Source organism: Myodes glareolus, chromosome 20 (assembly GCF_982192425.1).
Source record: "Myodes glareolus chromosome 20, mMyoGla1.1, whole genome shotgun sequence".
Taxonomy (NCBI): Eukaryota; Metazoa; Chordata; class Mammalia; order Rodentia; family Cricetidae; genus Myodes; species Myodes glareolus.
The window spans coordinates 15,430,070-15,447,930 of NC_142045.1; the positions used below are offsets into that span (position 1 = coordinate 15,430,070).

General features: G+C 38.6%; 1 long non-coding RNA gene across 2 annotated transcripts in view; it reads right to left on the bottom strand.

Annotated features, from left to right (window-relative positions):
- Positions 1-15,641, bottom strand: part of LOC125394143 (uncharacterized) — a 176,013-nt gene extending 160,372 nt beyond the window's left edge. For both annotated transcript variants that reach the window (XR_007230118.3, XR_015735751.1), the window contains exon 1: positions 15,389-15,641. This is a non-coding gene — a long non-coding RNA (uncharacterized LOC125394143). The remainder of the gene's footprint in view (positions 1-15,388) is intronic.
- Between the last annotated feature and the right edge of the window lie 2,220 nt (positions 15,642-17,861).

Consider the following 17,861-nt stretch of genomic DNA (forward strand, 5'->3'; position numbering starts at 1 on the left):
AATACTTGTGGTGGTGGCAGAGCAATGATACAAAGTTGACATTCAAGGTCAACTATGAAAGCATAGGTTGAACTTATCTGAGCAAACAAACAAACAAAAAGCCTAACAACCAAAATACAAACAAAAAACCTGCTTGGAATGTTCCCTTGTTGTGCAGAGCACTGAGTATTTTCACCTCAAGTTCTCACGGCAGCTTCATGCTGCCTCACCGAGTCTATCACTTGGGTGCAAAATTGCAATGGCTGGAAATATAGATGTTTAAATACGAAATGTAAAGTTTTCAAAGACACTGAGGAATGTGCTTGAACGTGCATGGCAATGAAACATACAAAAATTACACCAATCTCAATATTGTTTTTAATAAGATGGAAAAATAAGCTTGTGAACAAGCCAGTGTATCCAAGCCTTTTCTATTTGCCTTGGGAATTGGAAGCGATTTATCCTGTCACACACACATGCACTCAGTCTCTTCCACATCTAACCCGTATTCTCCCGGCAAAGAATATGCTGGCCAAGAGCAGAGCCAGGTGTTCCAGGGCAGTGCGTATGGGGCTCCAGCCAAATAACCACAAAGCAGAGAGTTGGGTAAACAATGAAGAGTTTACTGGGATGGCAAAAGTCTTCTTGCAGGTGCAAGAGCGTGTGTTTTGCTGTATAAATCAAGTTGCCCAGCTCAGTTCACACTGAGTTCCCAACTTACTGAAGTTCTGTACCTCAGAATATCATAGCTTCAACCTGGTGTATGTGTAGGATTGAGTAAGAAATTAGAGAAGATAGATGAAGACATTCATAAAAGAGTAAATAAAATAAAATTAAAATGAAGGGAACAAAGGAGCTAGATATACTTCTCCTGCACAAAATGAGTTTCATTCCTTCAATCAGCACTACGTGTAGTTTTCTTTGATTTGGATTTTAATGAGTTGTCATGCATGTGTTCCTGCTATTTGCTGTGGAAAATAAACTTCTGCAATGCAGCCCAGGTATCAGTTCCTCAGTTTGTGTCATTACTGCAGCTTTACAAACATCCTGAAGTTTTACTGCCTGAAACGCTTTTATTTCTGTCAACTTCGTGCATTGTGTATTTATCTTTATAATAAATCAGAACTGATATGTATTAATACCTTATCAGACGTTAAGAAACCATTGCACACAGTACAAATTTGGAATCTTTCATTCCTTTCCTTCCGTACAGGAAATCTCCTCCTCAACAATCTCTTCATAATAAAAACCAGATCAGTAATTGATCTGCTTAAGTAGTGTTTTAGGCTAAATTAAACTGAGCAATTTCTCAAGCGCCTCAGAATGCTTATCAGCACACAATGAATTTTTTTAACCGAGCAGACACTTTTTATAGCCCCCTTTTCCCATCTAATACTCTTGGAGGAACCTGGCCGCCTCATTCTTCCCAGTGCGGGACATCATCCGAACAGCTTTGCAGTCTTTTCATGTCTCATGCGAAAGCTCAATGGACTATCTCTTTTTCCATTTGTGATTTGACTGATTTTGAATGAGATACAGACAAAAGCTAGGACCAAGCTCCACTTTAAGGCTTCAGACAGATTTAAAGATGCAACAATGAAACACACACATGCACAGAGATATATACACAATGTGTATATATCTCTCTCTCTCTGTGTATACAAAGCTGAAAATATATGTTTTAAAATTTAATAGTAAGTGGTTGAAGAGGTGACACAACGGTTTAAGAGCTTTAGCAGCTCTTGCAGAGGTCCATTCCATTTCTCCTCTTAGCACCTACATGGTTGCCTACCGTGACCTATAACATAGTTCCAGGGGATCCATCAACCTCTTATGACCTTCAAGGGCTCTAAAGACATTTAATACACAAACATACACTCAAGAACAACCACCATGTTGAGAATTCTCTGTTCAGTTAAAGACACTTAAGGTCATGATCAACCTCCTTAGTGACCAGGGAAATGCAAATCAAACCAACGTTGAGATACCATCTTACACCTGTCAGAATAGCTAAACCCAAAACCACCAATGATAGTCTATGCTGGAGAGGATGTGGAGTGAGGGGAACACTCATCCATTGTTGGTGGGAATGCATACTTGTGCAGCCACTGTGGAAATCAGTGTGGCGGTTTCTCAGGAAACTGGGAGTCAACCCTCAGGACCCAGCAACTCCACTCTTGGGAATATACCCAAAAGATGCCCTAACATACCACAAAAGCATTTGTTCAAGTATGTTCATAGCAGCACTATTTGTAATAACCAGAACCTGGAAACAACCTAGGTGCCCCTCAATAGAAGAATGGTTAAAAAAGGTGTGGAACATATACACATTAGAGTTTTACTCAGCGGTAAAAAAACAATGACAACTTGAATCTTACGTGCAAATGGATGGAAATAGAAAACGCTTTACTGAGTGAAGTAACCCAGACCCAAAAAGAGGAGTATGGTATGTACTCACTCATAAGTGGATTCTAGCCTTAATTAAAGGTCTTTGAGCCTAAAATTCGTGATCCTAGAGAAGCTAAATAAGAAGGTGAACCTGAAGAAAATCATATAGTTATCCTCCTGGATATTCGAAGTAGACAAGATTGCCAGGCAAACTTGGGTGCACGGGGGATGGGGGTGGAAGTAAGGGGAGATGGTTAGAGAGAAGGGAGAAGGGGAGGATGGGGGATAGCTTGGGGGAATGGGATGGAGGAAGGGAGGAAGGATGGATATGGGAGCAGGGAGGTATATATCTCAACTAAGGGAGCCATTTTAGGGTTTGCATGAGACTTGATTCTGGAGGGGTTCCCAGGCCCAAGGAGAGGTCCCCAGATTGTTCCATGGGCAGCAGAGAAGAGTGTGCCTGAACTGGCCTTGGCCCATAACCATACTGATGAATATTTTGCATATCACCATAGAACCTTCATCTGGCGATGGATGGAGATAGAGACAGAGACCCACGTTGGAACACAGGACTTAACTCCCTAGGTCCAAATGAGAAGCAGAAGGAGGGAGAATGTGAGCAAGGAAGTCAGGATCAGAGGGAACCTTCATTCGACGATAGATGGAGATTTAGACAGAGACCCACATTGGAGCACTGGACTGACACCCCAAGGTCCAAATGAGGAGCAGAAGGAGGGAGAACATGAACAAGAAAGTCAGGACTGCGAAGGGTGTGTTCTTCCACTGATACAAGGGGACTGATCTAATGAGAGCTCACCAAGGCCAACAGAACTGGGACTGAACGAGCATGTGATCAAACCGGATTCTCTGAATGTGGCTGACATGGGGGCTGTCTGAGAAGCCATTGATAATGACACTGGGACTTGTTTCGTCTGCATGTACTGACTTTTTGGGATCCTAGTCTGTTTGGATGCTCACCTTCCTAGATCTGGAGGGAGTGGGGAGGAACTTGAACTTCCCACAGGGCAGGAAACCCTGACTGCTCTGAGGACTGGAGAGGGAGGAGGAGAGGGAGTGAGGGGAGTGGGAGAGTATTGGGAGAAGGGGGAAAGTGGAAATTTTTATAAATTAATAATAATAAAAAATTAAAAAATAAAAAAAGAGTGGATTGTATACCCATTGAGTTTCCATTAAGACAACTAACTTTTCCTTTTTGAGAAAGTGACACTTAGAAATGGCTTCTGGCATAGAGATGGTAGTTCCTGTCTTGTCCCCTCTCAGTTCTGGGACATCATTTGGCTGGCATTTGTTCAGGCATTGTTCATGTTGTAAGTCTCTGAATTTTTATATGTGTCAACCCTTTTCTAGTTTGAAGGAACTCTGTGATATGTCTCATTCTTTGACTGGAAAAATGTACTACACAGAATATTATTGAGATAACCATATATGTAACATATAAACTATATATTAAATAATATTATGCTCATCTTAAATATTTCAGAATAGCTTCAGTATAGTGTAATGTTCAAGAATATTCGTCAATCACTCTTTATGATGGTTGAGCAAGCAGACCAATGGTAGAGACAGAGGGAAAAGATGATTATATATCTATGTTTATATTTGTGTAATCCATGCACATACACACATGAAGGATTCACATACATCACAAATTGTTACTAGTTAATTCAAATTACAGAATGTTTATGATATTATTCGTTAATATTTTTTGTGTCTGTAAAATTTTTAAAACCCCAAAGTAAACAGTAAAGCTGTTCTGTGTTTGTGTTTATAATAGCATGAGAGAACAAATATATTAATCCCAGTTTCTCAGAAGGAAACTGAGAAACAACTGATGGCACACAACAGCAAATGCTTAGGTAGTATCAAAAACCAGACACTCATGAAGGGAGAAGTTTATTCCAGAAGAACTGTTTCAAGGCTTACATAGGAACACCGAGGTTACAGATCTGCCTTACCCTGTGTAGTTGCAAAACAGAAAGGATTGTGGATATGACTATCAGGACAACAGTCAGAGAAGCAATTCTAGAAAAGAAGATGAAGTCATGAAATACAAGTGATCGTGTCTCAAACAACTGAGTAGTTTTAAGCCTTTTGTGGCAGTAGCTGAAGCCACTGTTTTTCTCCTGTCTTCTAAAGAGGACTGAACCTTTCAACTAACCCTTCCATTTGTCTCTAGGAACCTGGTAATTCATGGAAAAATTCATGTGACTCTATGTATGTCTACAAGGTTGGAATATTTCACTGTCATTTACTGTGTAGTTGAGTAAATATTTTAAATAAAGCTATTCAGTTATAATTATTTTACAAATAAAAAAGAACCACCATGAAATATGAGTAAATAAGTTTTGAAATATAATAGTAAATATAAAATATATTCCCATGATTCCCATACAAAAATTAGACTTGGCAGTGGCAGTGCACATCTTTAATTCCAGAACTAGGGAGGCAGAGGCAGATGGATCTCTAACTTCCAGACCAGCCTGGTAAGTTCCAGAATAGGCAGGCATATATAGAGAGACCCTATCTTGAAAAACAAAAACAAAAGGGCAAATGAACCAAAAGATATGAAAATCATGAATACATTTCAAATTAATGTATCATAATGAATTATTGTTAATTTTAATAAGTTGATGCAGCTCTAAGAAGTTTGAAAAGCTCTATAAGGAGTCTAATTTAATCTAATTTTCTGTATGGATTCACTATAACTATTTTATAGTCAATCTAGCATCCTTTATTTGAAATCTCCATGCAATTAGCTCCCTTTGATATTGCTCAAAAGATTCTCTATAGAAAGTGGCAATCAATTATATTCTATAAAACATAAAACTTTAAAAAAATATTCCACTATTGTGCCAGAATAAAACTTGACTTAGAAACTGAGAAAAAGCAGGAAGGAAACATGGAATTTTTGCTTTTAGGGGCCACATTAAAAGTTGTACAGTAAAATCAGCCCATGAAATATCAATTCCAAGAACAGAAGCAGAGTGAAATTTCTCAACTTCAGGGTTGAAAAACTTATTTTTTTGTGAGGAAAAAGTCATCACTTAGGAGTCAGTTGATAATATCACCCTGAACATGAACCCCCGTATGCACGTGTGTAAAGACCAAATGTCAGTGTTGGGCATCATCCTTGATTGCTTTAAACCCTATTTATTCATCTATCTAACTTTTATCTGCCCATGTGACATGCATGCAGGTGTTCAAATATGTTTGCATATGTGAATGCACTATATGCAAGCATGTGGGGGGGGGGGAGCCAAAGCATGATGAAAGATGTCTTCTTCACTGTCTCCTGCAATGCATTTATGAAGACAGGGTCTCTAAGTAACCAGACCTCGTAAATTTGTACTGTATCTAACAAACTTGCTGTTTACCCCTCCCCTGACTCCAAAGAAGACTGGAATCATAGTGTCTTTTCATTGGATGCTGGGAAGCCAAACTCTGGTTCCCACACTCCAGGCACAAGTATTTGATCTACTGAGTCATCCCCAGCAATTCTGCTCATCACATTATATTTAATTAGCATAGAAAGTATTAGATAGCATTATGCCAATTTTGAAGAGTGTGTATTTTAATAGATTCACCTTCTCTCACATCTCTCCCTCTTGCCTGACATCCCTGATTCTCCCAGGTTGTTTCTTTTGCACATTCATAACTCATGTGGCATCTTGCCCACCCCTGCACTTATACTTTATTTCCTTCGAGTCTCGCAATGGGCCTGGAGCTGATTGGCTAGATTGCCTGTGCAACAGGCCCGAGGAATCTACTGTCCTCACATTGCCAATGCTAAGATTACAGGCACCGGGCTCCCCAATCAGCTTTTTATGTGACTGCTAGCATTGTGAAATCAGTCCTCGTGGTTGCATGGCAAACACTTTACTGACTGCATCATCTTCCCAATCCAAAAAAAATATTATTTGTGAAATTACAGTATGTATATATTAGTTACATTAGGATTGTTTTGGTGATATTGCTGATGTTACTTGGGGTTAGAAATCTTTCAAGGTCAAAGTTGGCCTCTTCTTATTACTTAACATCCTCACAACTTGGTGCTCAACTCTGCAAGTATCTCTGAAATGCACATTAGTCCACACAACCATCACATTGTGAACTCGCTCCTTTGGGATTTAACCTGTTTATTTGTTTCTGAAGGCATGTGGTTAAAGGTAGAAGGTGAACAGGCATGTGAAGAACATCAAGAAAAAAAATAAGTTAAAAAATAGTCAATTTGGATAAATCACAAAACCAAAGAAAACTTTTTTTAAAGTTAGGAGTACGGTGTTTTCGTGCAGCAGGTTAAGAAGCCCTTCCCAGGGGTGAGGCAGGCAAGTATCTGCCTGTAGGCAGAATTCTCAAGACTGACACACTCATAGGTCGTCTCTGATGTTTTTGGGTCTAAATTTCAATTAACCCTTCCAATTTCTAAATGGCCATCTTCTCTTCATCTCCACATAGACAGGGGTGTGTGTTTTTATCAAGAGTTTCACAGCAAAGGCGTAGTTGAAAGTGGATTGAAGGAGAAGTTGGACACAGACCTTTTGAAAATGTTTTAAGAGTTGGGGAAATGGCCCCAAATGTAGAAACACTTGTCACTAAGAAGGACAATTTGACTCCAATCTCACAGTAGATGCGTAGAACAAAGTGACAAACATAGTATGTTCCTATATCCACACCTACATGCCACATGCACGCACACATGCATACACACACACACATACACACACATACACACACATACACACTATGCTCGCATACACAATGACAAATAAAATACAATACAATAAAATAAATGCTTGTAGAGATTGCTTAAATTTCATTTTAAATAGCACATCCAAGCTATTCTTCAACCCTCTATATTTTAAGATTGTATCTTAAGATCAATTTTGATGCTACTATTATAAGAATTTAAAGGTCATATTTAAGCAGAACATATTTTTACAATAAACGAGAATTATCACTTTCTTATTAGGAAACACATAAAACTTCGCCAACTTTATTATTCAATAAAAGATCTACAAATATTAGTAGGCCATTTGAAATATGTTCATGTAACTTATACCACATAATTTACTATCTTCACTAATAATACTAAATATTTTAATGTCAGAGAGTTTGCAAGTCTTTAAAATACACATTTTGGAGAATATTGATCTTCAGTATTATAAGCATTTTCATCAAAACATTTTTCCTTATGGAAAGCAGCTGAGAAAGTCCTTGTTATATAGCTCTGGCTGGCCTGTAACCTGCTCTACAGACCAGGGTGCACTCAATCTAAAGGATCCTCTACCTCTAGTTCACAAGGACAACTATTATAGGGGTGCATAGCTATGTGGGTATCTTCTGTATGTTGTGTAGAGCCCGACCTAGCATGAACATTCTAAAACACGACCCAAAGCAGTTAATCTCAAAGGCGAGGTATCATTTTATTTTAGAAGACCAGTCAACTTTCAATTTCTTTCTTTTCTTTCTTTCTGTCTTTCTTCCTTTATTTTTTTTGTTTGTCTTTCAAAGAGAACTTTCTTGAAGGTATGAGGTTTTATCGCAAGGACTGAAAATAATGATGGTATGGGCTGGAAAGCAATTTATGAAGAAAAATCTCTATATAAGGTAAGGCTTCACTTTTACATGGTGCTGCCTGCCCTCACCCCCTTACCCTTCGAGGTCCACTAGTACAAAGACTAGCACAGGTTCATTAATTACTATCCAGTATATAAAATCCTAGAGGATTATCAGGAAATGCAGAGAAGGGACTAATTCTATAGCATCCTGCTTTTTAAAATGTTAAGGATCATCTCAGTGATAGGGTGTTTTTACAGTACACAAAACGTCCTTGTTTCTTATCACAAATTGACACTAGCTGTGCTACTTTAGATAATGAGATAATGCACACTGCTTACGGCGTACAAAGCAGTCCGGGTGTTTATTTTCATAAACTTGCTACTTCCAAGCACAACCTACCCTCAAAAACCTTTACTGTTTGTCATTTTTGCTTCATTATCTTACTATAATGAAAATTTTTATTCCTTTCAATTTTATATTTTAAATAACCTGAGAAAACGAAGCCTTCAAATCTTGAGTGTTCTGCCTTGTTTTGACATTAACAAGTCTTACTCTTCCAGGATAGCACTGTGTTTGTTGTTTTGAGATTAGGTCTCACTCTGTTACCCTCCCAGGCTAACTTGGCCCTCATTCCATAGCCTCGCCTGGCCTCACACTCAAAGCAATCCTCCTGCTTCAGCCTCCCAGGTGTTAGGATTGCAGATGTGGGCTATCACATCTGTCTTAGTCTCTCCACTTTCACCACATATAGGGTAAGTGATAAATTGCTATGTCTCTTAAAATTTTTCACTCTCTCTTCAACCTCAGGTCCCAGTCATCTCTCACTGTGATTGTCAATGCAGCATAGAAACGGTCATGAATGGTTCTTTTTAAAAACAAAAACGGCGTTCCTCCCCTGACTCTGAATCTAAATTTTCTGGATTCGTCTCTGGGAAAGCATATTATAAACAACCTTCTGTGAGCTCCATGCTTGTCTAGGAGTTGACAGGCTCTACTAAGTAATTTATGGGATAGTTTCAACCTCAATGCTAGCACTGAAGAGTGGTATAGATTCTTTGGATCTCCCCAAGATTGATTGAAATTCATCATCACAAAAGGCCTGGGTAGTTAAGTACCACTCTTGACTTTACACACAAGGAAACTGAGAGCTAAAGCAATACCATGCTGAACGACAAGCATTGCCACCATACTGTGAGGTCTACACAGCAAGATACAAAAGATAAGTCCCCAGGAGTTAGACGTATGCACAAAACTTGTCAGTGTCACGGAAAGGACTTGATTTCATCATTCAATTACTTTGAGCAGCAGTGAGTCACAGAAAATTGGTATTTATAGTGTTGATTTTTGTAAGCCATACCATACTATGATCGTTCAAGAAATATTGATCCATTTCTGTCTTCGATTTTACCTTTACTGTGTAGTATTTCCTATTTTAAAATCCTTTTGGTGGCTGGTTGATTTTTGATGAGAAATGAATCTCCAACAATCTTATTAATGGGTGTAAATTGGTAAATTAATATGAATCTTTAAGAGGCACATCTATTACAGAAATTATCACAGCAAACCTGCTCAACTATGCTAAAACCAGAAACAATGGAATTTCAAACTAGGAGCATATTAGACAAAAGCAAAATTCTTAAAGCAAAATGATACAACGATTTGGTACAGTACTTATGGGTAAAGGAAATAATACATCTTGAAGATTATGGTAACAAAAACATAGCTTGCTATAAAATTTACTTATAATCCGTATGTGTGTACTTATGTACATATCTGTGTGTATCTGCATGTAACTGTGTCTAAATTTGTGGAGAGGAAATGGCACAGTACTCCCCATATTTGAGGGTTTATGAGCAATGCTATCCCTTCATGGCAGAGCATAGATGTTTGACATACTTTCTTAAAATTGCAGCTTTGAGGAAAAATAAACATTGCACAACATAAATAAAATCCCAAACTCCAACTGTTATGAACTACTGCAATGCACCACACTATCTTTTGCCTCTTTCTTGGCCTGAGATCTAACAAGTACCTATTTCTCATAAAAGGGTTTCTTTTGTTTCTAATATGCCCAATGCTTGAGCTATTCAATGACAGATAAAGATCCTCTCATGCTGTGGATATGAGAGTCTGGCCTGACCATTTATGGTTTGCATTGGAAATTCTTCAAATAAAAGATCTGCAACAGAAGGCTCTGAAATCAGGGAACAAACTGTTTTTCACTGCGTGGGGGTTGATTTTTCATTTACTTGAGAACAAGCTTTCCCCCAAATAAAAGCAAAGTAGTCCACTTCTGTCCCTCAACACTTGTTTATTCTACCCCATGTACGGATCTACATCTCTTCTTGTCATTATTATTTTCTCTGTGACCTTGGGAGTCAACTGAGTATACAGATACTTTTATATCTAATGTAAAGTAAGGGGTGATAGTGCAGATCATCAAATAGTCAAATCGTGACTAGTTGTGGGGTTTTGTTTGTTTGTTTTAAAGACTACATCAGCAATGAATTAAAATCTAATGAGTAAATAAATCCTCAGCGTACTATCCAAACAATATTTATCTGACACTAAGTCAAATGCAGCCTTTACTTACATCAAAACTTGTAAACAGAAATAAAAGCGTTGGGTAACAGACCATTTAATTAATACTGTATTCAAGGCACAGATACTGAGCAATGTTGGACAATATTCAGCTGTGCCTCTAATCTAGGAAGAAGAGCAGGCAGAACTTCAGGTGGTAATGTGAGAGCAAGGAAGAGAATTGGAGTCAAGGAGAATGAAAAGAAAGGTGTTAAATGCATTCTAGAGAGCTAGGGCAGAGGAACCTCCGGGAAGCAACACTTCAGCAGAGATCTGAAGAATGAGTAGGAACTAGCCAGCAAGCTGGGCAGGAACAACAATCAGTTGGCATTTGCTCCCTGATGCTCTGTGCTGGATCTCGGGAGCTGCCAACACTAACTTCATGCCAGGTGACAAATGATCTGAGTGCCCACAGCTGCAGCTGCGGGTTTATACGCTCTCCCTCCTGCCTCCATTGTTAATGAGTCAGGGACCTGGGAAAATACATTGTAGGAAACAAAATCTCTCCTGTTAGTGGTCCACAGCTACCAGATAAGCATCTCCATCCTGTTGGGCAGTCAGCTGAAGGCCTTCTCTATCTTTTCTAAAAAGAGTAATTGACTGTTCCTTACTCATCTCTACACGTTTCATGGCATACTTATAAACATGCATCCTGTAAGAAATTACTGGCTAATTCTTTGTTTTAGGAGCAATTGAAATGCATTCAAAGTTTCCTTGTAGCTAATTCTATCTTTTTAACTGAATGTGCTCTTACATATATACAATGTGTTCTCCTTACTGTAATCCTCCTCCCTTCCTAATTTCCCTCCCCATTATTTCCTTTCCTCTCTACAATCTTCTTTTAAACATTCAGTTTTTTTTTTCCATGAGACCCACTAAGTCTGGGCATTTGTGTCCTAATTTGGAACTGTGCATAACATTCTCTTGCTTTGCTCAGTATCTACACAACCTGAGATGATTCTTATTGCTACAAATTCTTCTCGTTTTCCTAAATATTAAAAGTCATAACTTGGGACCAACCTAACCTGAGTTTATGCAAAATTCCAGAGAATGTGAGAGAAGATGCCTATGCCAGATCTGAATAGCTTTATGCAGTCAGGACCATTTCATGTGATGTTGAAAGAGCTCTTTAATTTCACACAATTAACTAATGGCAAGGAAATATCTTCTTTTTCTGAGGCTTATCAAATGAGAAGTTTTCCCGGTTACTGGAGTGACTTCCACTCTGTCCTTCAGAACCCATTGTCATGTGATTATACTCATAAATTTTAATTTGTGTGAAAAATAGTGATTTAATCCTTATTTGGTTTTCATAAAGTAAGTAAACGGCTGTAACTGTCCATATGTTTCATACATCAGGCAAAGCCAAAGGAAGCCTTGAGTTTGCTTTCTGCCTTCATGGACTTTATAGCATGGTCAGAGAAGCTAAAGAAAAATCACATTAAAGTCATTCAGAGACACTGAACGTATAAAGTAGTGACAGCAGGGTACACACAGAAAGAAGAAGCATTTTCTGTTCATGGTGGAAGACTACAGCATGGTCTCAGGGACAGAAAACTTTTACTATTCATGTATTTGCTTTGTTCATTTGTTTCGATATTTGTGCCTCTTTTTCAATATCAAACAAGATCCCAGTTGTGTTACAAAACAGTGTACTTGTTTCAAATGTTATTTTTTTATATATATAAAATCACAGGATATCCTGAAAGATGCCTTTTAAAACTCAAAACGTCTTGTCAATTCCATTATATGATACAAAGAAAAACGTTTGTATCATTTTAGGCCCGGCACTAGGGAGAAAATTTACAGTGCCTACTGCATTGCCTTCCTCCCAAGCTGAATACCCAGCACTGTTAGCACAATGCAGCATTGCTAATGAATTAGTCTCTAAGCTATGCCACTACCCGGGCTGAGAGTCAGTGAGTCAGGTAAGCTAGGGAGTCTTTCTACCTCATTTCACACAACTGAAGATAGAGCATGAACAGCAGGTCCAGCGAGATGGAAACCTGGGTTGTGGAATCTGTCCTGTTGACACTGAGGGGAAGAAAAAGCCTGACTATGTGCAGATTAGCTGAGCGGGAAACGGAAATGCCGCCGCTGGCTTGACTGATGTCTATAAACTCCAGTGACACTCAGGTTTTAACCTTAGGAATTTCACCCTTTCATGTTTTTAGATGAGTCAGAGGAAAGTAAATTAAGACATATAAATCCTTTTTATACTTGAGGGCTCTCTTGTGCAACAGGGCCAACTCTAGGTATATTTTTCTCAAGTTGTTACCTCACCACTAATGGTTATTAGGCATTTTATTTATAGTATTATTCACTTATTGCCACTGAGTGATCCCCATAAATTCCTGTCGTTTGCTCCCTCTCGTTGGATGTCATCATCTCAAGTAACAAAACCTGTACCTCTTTCCTCGCTTTCTCATACTTTTGTTCTTGTCCATACAAGGCACAGACATAATTAAGATGCTGGGCCTGAAAAGAGAATACCTCTTGAGGCCAGGGGCTGTAACCCCAATCATGCTGTTCAACCTCCCAAAATACCGTGGCAGCAAACAGCTAATGGTTTCTCAACGGATCGCTTTATATCACAGGAGTTATAGAGGAGTTTAGACAGTTCATCCTAAACTAAGTCATACTCAACCCAACGTATTGATGTATTCTCATAAGCAGGGAAACATCTTTTGGCATACAAAATGTTCCTCTCATTTTCAGCCTGCTTCTCTGTACTTTTCACATTGACGATTGTCATATCCCACTGTGATTCGGGTAGAGATAGCAAGTTGAACTGATAAGTTATCCACGAAGAATCATATAGTTCACAATTAAATGCACAACATTAAAAAAAATCAACTGAAGGCTAAACTAGTAAAAACAAATGAAGTTAAAGTGGAATAATATCCCATGTCAGATATGACGATTCCTGTTTGGTACCATCTGAGCCATGAGTCAATTTTAATGGAACAATAACCCCAAAGACATGGAAGTTGGAGAATGTATTTCATAAGTGGAGATGAAGAACAAAGGGAAATGCTGGACTCCCACAGTAACTCCATTTCACCTTTCAATTGCTCTGTCATTCGGTAGAGATACTGTTGTCAGACAATCTCTACTGCACGCGCACGTAACACTGAAAAACAATGAAGTGCCTTGGGAATTACATCTTGATATGATCAAAGACAAACTTAAATAAAACATGATTTCCTGAACCTTCCTTCCAGATTCTCCTGGCGTGTACCACATTAGGCCATTGCAAGACTACTGTGTAATATGTTGTCTGTTGTGGTGAACTAATCCAAACCCCTCAGAAAAAGTCTGTGGCATTTAAAAACTTCCCCACCTGATTCTAGTCCACCACTCACATGAAAGACGTATCTAGAGTAATCTAATTGCTGGACTGGAAGGTCTTTCTAGGGCTTCATCACACCTATCCAAATCATGCTTCCCACTGATTCTTTAAGAAGAGGACTTCTCATCAGACATCCTAATTCTCCCAACCCAGGGATTTTCCTCTACTCTAATTCTATACATCGTACACTTGGCCACTTTCTATTAGCACTTGGTTTCTGTTTGGTTGTACTGTGTATTCCTATTCCTAATGAGCCCAAATTAGTGGTTTAATTGGCAGCCCTCTGAGGGCAGAGTCTCAAAAGTTTCTTACTTGTCAGAGCATTTTAGGCTTTTGTCTAAGAAACATCCTTGCCTGTGCAGCTCTCGGTTTACATCTCTAAGGTCAAATGGTGATAGTTTTTGAAGGCCAAATTATAAAAGTACAGTTGCTGCTCAATGGGCGCAAGATTCTCAGGTCATCAGGAGGAAGGGAAATGTATTCTGACATCAGTGTCAGAGTAATGGCAAGAAGTCTCAGCCTCACGTGTTTTCAGGCATTCGGAAACCTTCGATCTTTCCGTTTTCTAGCTGGTCACATAAACTCCCAGCTAGAACTTGCCTGTTCTCAGAACTAACAGGAATATCATACATAACCCTGGCTGGACAGAATCCCTATTTATGTATCCGTGCACCTTGTTCCATGCAATCACCGCAGACAATAGTTTACACTCCGAGCACAAAACCAATCTTTCCTCAGAATTTAAAGGCACAGAAAACTAAAGACACAGACAGCCACATGAAACATGGGCAGTTTAAAACACAGCAGCCAAGCAAGCGCAGCCTTTTCATTCACATTTTATTTCTGATCAACGTTTGCCCTGCTTTCTAAGTTCCCTAGGCAGAAAACCGGCATGAAGGTAACACATGTCCAGCCATGTACAGTAACTGCGCAGTGGCAACTTGGTATCGGGACCACATATATGCTAGTGTGTATACACAAACACAACACATCTATCTGTTCAAGGAACATTCAGAGCGTATAGAATGTGCATGCATGTACAGAATTTTCATGGTGCCTTCCAGATGCACAGTGCTTTTTCTGGAACACAACTATGAAAATATTGACATTTTCCAGGTATGGTTAAGTCCACACCTGCAAACAAAAAGATTTCAGTGTCTAATCATAATAGTGAAATATTCCTTTCCATTGTGTTTCAAAAGTCATATTTGTTTTTTTTAATATATAGCAATGCAATTTAGGTTCATTTATTCTTCTAAAAGAATACTCAGCAAAGTATATTAACATCGTTATCTTGTGCTTGTTTAGACTACAACTCATGTCCTTTTCCCCCTCAATAAACATTTTTTTTTTAAATCTTTCATTGTATCACACTTGGGGGAAAAATGAAACATTGTGAACCCCACAGGCTCCCATGATCTCAGTGAAAATGAAATGGATATATACATATAGCCACATTTCAGGACATAGGACATTTGATACACAAAGGATGATCAAACCAGTTCATACCCAGCACAGTTCCATTGAGTAGTTTCTGTTGCACATAGCCGCTCCTCTGCCCACGGTCAGCGCTGCTTTGAAATACTACAAAGCAACCTACACTTCGCGTGCCGCCCGCTTAAGTTCTTTTCGCTCTCAGGAATGGAAAGACTTGTAGTGCGAGTGATGCTTTACCGCCGCGTTCCACCAGAGACTTCCCCGAAACCCACCTCCAAGCTGAGCCCAGTGATACCCAGACGCTCCAAGATTCATTCTCAGCAGCGGGCAACTGTCCACATTCTGGGTTGAGAATGGACTCTCTCTCGCCATCTGGAGGCAGCTTCTGGCAGCTACAGCGAATTTTTAACAACTGTGGGTGGAACAATGTCAGCAAATTCTTTGTTAAATAAGAGGCATACTGTTTTATTTACACACTCTGCTGATGACAAAATGAAACAAAAAAGAAATACAGAAAGAAGGGAGGAAAGAAGGGATGTAGGGAGGGATGGAAGGAGAAAGGGAGGGAGGGAGAGAGTGAGTGAGGGAGGGAGGAACTAAAAAAGCAGGAATGAAAAAAGGGAGAAGCGAGGGAGCTAGAAAGAGGATGGAAGGGAGAGCGAGCAGAGAGAGGAAAGAAAGGAGAGAGAAACGAAAAGACCATCATAAAAGCATGCTATTCTGTCCCCAATGGATTTCTATAAAATCTATTACTTTCATATATTTAACAATAAAATAAAAAATAGTTATTTTATATAAATATAATAAAATATATATACTTTATATATATGCATAAACTTCTCAAGAGTAAAATTTAATTTTCTAATTCTTGCTAATGCATTTCAAAGTAAAATCATCATTACAGGCTGCTTCCAGAAATCCCCACATCTTTGATACTTAACTCAAAGATAGCTTCGCAAAAGAGAAATCTGGAGCCTGCACAGGGAAGAGTTGCTTGTTAAAAATGGGTTGCTGCATAAAAACTCTTACATAGTTTACCAAGACGTAACATACTAACTGAGTGTGATAGCAAGTAAAAGCTGTTTCAGTGAGTCCCTGCAACCAGGGGTTATAAGATTTCCAAATTACAACATCGGTGTCTTCAGTTGTCTCCAGCTGTCCTTTAAAGTTGCTTCCATTAAAGAATAACAAGTTCTAAGTTCTGTTAAGTCAACCAAATATTTAATTTTTTCCCATAATGTCTATATAAAAATTTGATTACTGGGTATTTCTATACTGCTTGCAGATTGGAATAAACAATCTCTTTGGGGTGTTATCAAATTGAATCTACTATGGGTCAAAATTTGGGACTTCATTTTTCCCTTAGTACTTTGATCTACTTTGATCCTATTTAATCAAAAATTCAACTATTGAGATACGGTGTTTTTTTTTTCCAGGAAATTGTGAATAGTTATTAGCTTATGTATTCTGTAGGGATCTTTGGAGAAATAGTAATTTTTAATTATCACAGTTTAAGTCAGGAGTTAAAAATTTATATTAATAAACACAGAAAAATATGTTATCTTGGTATTTATACCAAGTTGCTTATTTCCATGACTTTAGGGGTGAATGAATTTTTATAACATATTTAATTAATATTGTTAAATAACATTTTCTATAAGGATGTTTAAAACCATAGGTTTTGATGAGTTTGTAAAGGCACTAGAAAGCGCATCCTGTGGTCAGATCCAAACATAGTCAGTCAGCTCTTCATGCACCTTTACTCTCAGCTCCTTGCCTGTTCAGAATGAGAACTTCTTAGCTAATTAAATCCTAAAATATGTGACTTCTTTGCTGCCCTGTGACTAGTGACGCATGGAAGCTCTGAGACAACCAAAACACTCGTATATGCAGCATAAGACTGCAGGCAGCCACTGCTGGAAATGTGCAAATAACAAAGAAAGAGTGAGCAAACTGTTTACATATCAAATATGTTCAATATTTATCAAAACATCTCACGTGAACCTTTAATAGAAGCAGGCAGATAAATGCATGGAAACATTTTCTTCTTGCATGATCAGTTTTTATGTAAACATTGCCACATATCCGAAGAATGACTTTATAGGAAGAATGAATTAACTATTCTTTTTTTAAAGAGAATGTTAAGAAGATGAGGAGTTCCCTTTGGAACCCTCACAGTCAGAGAGAGCTGTTTTGCCTGTGTATATCAGAGACAACATCTTCAAGGATTTCTTGAGGTGCTGTTTCTTCCAAAAAAGATGACTGTGTGGCTAAGAAAGAAGTTCTTTTTTTCCCCTCAGCAAATTTTTTATTTTTAATTAAATATTTCCACCTCTTCCCATTTCCCTCCCCCTCGCCCCGTCCCCCTCGCTCTCCAGTCCAAAGAGCAGTCAGGGTTCCCTGCACTGTGGGAAGTCCAAGGTCCTCCCCCCTCCATCCAGATCTAGGAAGGTGAGCTTCAAAACAGACTAGACTTCCACAAAGCCAGTACATGCAATAGGATCAAAACCTATTGCCATTGTTCTTGGCTTCTCAGTCAGCTCTC